This window comes from Osmerus eperlanus, chromosome 8 (assembly GCF_963692335.1).
Source record: "Osmerus eperlanus chromosome 8, fOsmEpe2.1, whole genome shotgun sequence".
Classification (NCBI taxonomy): Eukaryota; Metazoa; Chordata; class Actinopteri; order Osmeriformes; family Osmeridae; genus Osmerus; species Osmerus eperlanus.
The window spans coordinates 247,501-250,130 of NC_085025.1; the positions used below are offsets into that span (position 1 = coordinate 247,501).

General features: G+C 54.4%; 1 long non-coding RNA gene across 1 annotated transcript in view; it reads left to right on the plus strand.

Moving 5' to 3' along the window:
• LOC134025486 (uncharacterized) overlaps window positions 1-223 on the plus strand; it is a 3,328-nt gene extending 3,105 nt beyond the window's left edge. The window contains exons 1-2 of the long non-coding RNA XR_009931028.1: window positions 1-11; window positions 53-223. The exon at window positions 1-11 is cut by the window's left edge and continues 3,105 nt beyond it. This is a non-coding gene — a long non-coding RNA (uncharacterized LOC134025486). The remainder of the gene's footprint in view (window positions 12-52) is intronic.
• The last annotated feature ends 2,407 nt before the right edge of the window (window positions 224-2,630 follow it).

Below are 2,630 nucleotides of genomic sequence, written 5' to 3' on the forward strand. Positions count from 1 at the left end.
CCTTCACCCAGGTCCAGAACACAGAGCAGGTCAGGGGTCAGAGTTCACCCAGGTCCAGAACACAGAGCAGGTCAGGGGTCAGAGTTCAGCCCCACTATGTCCCTTCCTTGTGAAGATCTGTGCTAGACGAGAACCCATATTTCATAGTCTGTCTGTTGTGCTGAATCCCTTCCTGTTGCACCAGGATCTGTACATAGGTCAGCCAGAAGGAAGAAGAAAATAAGAGCATTGAAAAAATGTGCCCAAAACTGTAATATAAACTAACCTTCCTATGAATGTAACTAGAAATGAGAGGCAGATGAAGAATCACTCATGATATTAAATATAGCTGTGGTCATTGTACTGGGTGGCACTCGTCTTTTATGTTTGAACTGTTGAATGCGCTCGTCCTACCTAACCCTCACCCTCACTAACCCTCACCTTCACTAATCCTCTCTCTTCCTCTATCTGACTGCTGTAGTCTCAGACAAATTTGAGCCACAATACTCGAGTAACGGGTTAGGACTCTAGCCTCTAGAGTATTATATATTATAACAATGAATATACAAGTATTATAACCCTTTGGTCGTTTTATAAGATACTCTACTATTATAATCGCACTATAATGTGTTACAATATAATAGACTCTACTGTTATAACCACAGTATAATGTATTTTAATATGAGATTGCACTATTATAACCACTATATTATGATAAACTCTACTGTTAAAACCACAGTATACTATGTTATATTATATTAGACTACTATTATAACCACACTATAATGTGTTATATTGTTATTATATTATAACAGACTCAACTCTGTGCCTGTGTGTAAGTGTGTGAAGGACTATGACTGTGTGTGATGTTTGTGATGATATGAAAAATGCAGAGCCTATAGGAGGGTGAGGGCAGATGCCTGTAGGAGGGTGAGGGCAGATGCCTGTAGCAGGGTGAGGGCAGATGCCTGTAGGAGGGTGAGGGCAGATGCCTGTAGCAGGGTGAGGGCAGATGCCTGTAGCAGGGTGAGGGCTGAGCCTGTAGCAGGGTGAGGTCAGATGCCTGTAGGATGGTGAGGGCAGATGCCTGTAGCAGGGTGAGGGCAGATGCCTGTAGCAGGGTGAGGGCAGATGCCTGTAGGAGGGTGAGGGCAGATGCCTGTAGGAGGGTGAGGGCAGATGCCTGTAGCAGGGTGAGGGCAGATGCCTGTAGGAGGGTGAGGGCAGATGCCTGTAGCAGGGTGAGGGCAGATGCCTGTAGGAGGGTGAGGGCAGATGCCTGTAGCAGGGTGAGGGCTGATGCCTGTAGCAGGGTGAGGGCTGATGCCTGTAGGAGGGTGAGGGCTGATGCCTGTAGGAGGGTGAGGGCAGATGCCTGTAGCAGTGAGGGCAGATGCCTGTAGCAGGGTGAGGGCAGATGCCTGTAGGAGGGTGAGGGCAGATGCCTGTAGCAGGGTGAGGGCAGATGCCTGTAGGAGGGTGAGGGCAGATGCCTGTAGCAGGGTGAGGGCTGATGCCTGTAGCAGGGTGAAGGCTGATGCCTGTAGCAGGGTGAGGGCTGATGCCTGTAGGAGGGTGAGGGCTGATGCCTGTAGCAGGGTGAGGGCAGATGCCTGTAGCAGGGTGAGGGCAGATGCCTGTAGCAGGGTGAGGGCTGATGCCTGTAGCAGGGTGAGGGCAGATGCCTGTAGCAGGGTGAGGGCAGATGCCTGTAGCAGGGTGAGGGCTGATGCCTGTAGGAGGGTGAGGGCTGATGCCTGTAGCAGGGTGAGGGCAGATGCCTGTAGCAGGGTGAGGGCTGAGCCTGTAGCAGGGTGAGGGCTGATGCCTGTAGGAGGGTGAGGGCTGATGCCTGTAGGAGGGTGAGGGCAGATGCCTGTAGCAGGGTGAGGGCAGATGCCTGTAGGAGGGTGAGGGCAGATGCCTGTAGGAGGGTGAGGGCTGATGCCTGTAGCAGGGTGAGGGCTGAGCCTGTAGGAGGGTGAGGGCTGATGCCTGTAGCAGGGTGAGGGCAGATGCCTGTAGGAGGGTGAGGGCAGATGCCTGTAGCAGGGTGAGGGCAGATGCCTGTAGCAGGGTGAGGGCTGAGCCTGTAGGAGGGTGAGGGCTGATGCCTGTAGCAGGGTGAGGGCTGAGCCTGTAGGAGGGTGAGGGCTGATGCCTGTAGCAGGGTGAGGGCAGATGCCTGTAGCAGGGTGAGGGCAGATGCCTGTAGCAGGGTGAGGGCTGAGCCTGTAGGAGGGTGAGGGCTGATGCCTGTAGCAGGGTGAGGGCAGATGCCTGTAGGAGGGTGAGGGCAGATGCCTGTAGCAGGGTGAGGGCAGATGCCTGTAGCAGGGTGAGGGCTGAGCCTGTAGGAGGGTGAGGGCAGATGCCTGTAGGAGGGTGAGGGCAGATGCCTGTAGGAGGGTGAGGGCTGAGCCTGTAGGAGGGTGAGGGCAGATGCCTGTAGCAGGGTGAGGGCTGAGCCTGTAGCAGGGTGAGGGCAGATGCCTGTAGCAGGGTGAGGGCAGATGCCTGTAGGAGGGTGAGGGCTGATGCCTGTAGCAGGGTGAGGGCAGATGCCTGTAGGAGGGTGAGGGCAGATGCCTGTAGCAGGGTGAGGGCAGATGCCTGTAGCAGGGTGAGGGCAGATGCCTGTAGGAGGGTGA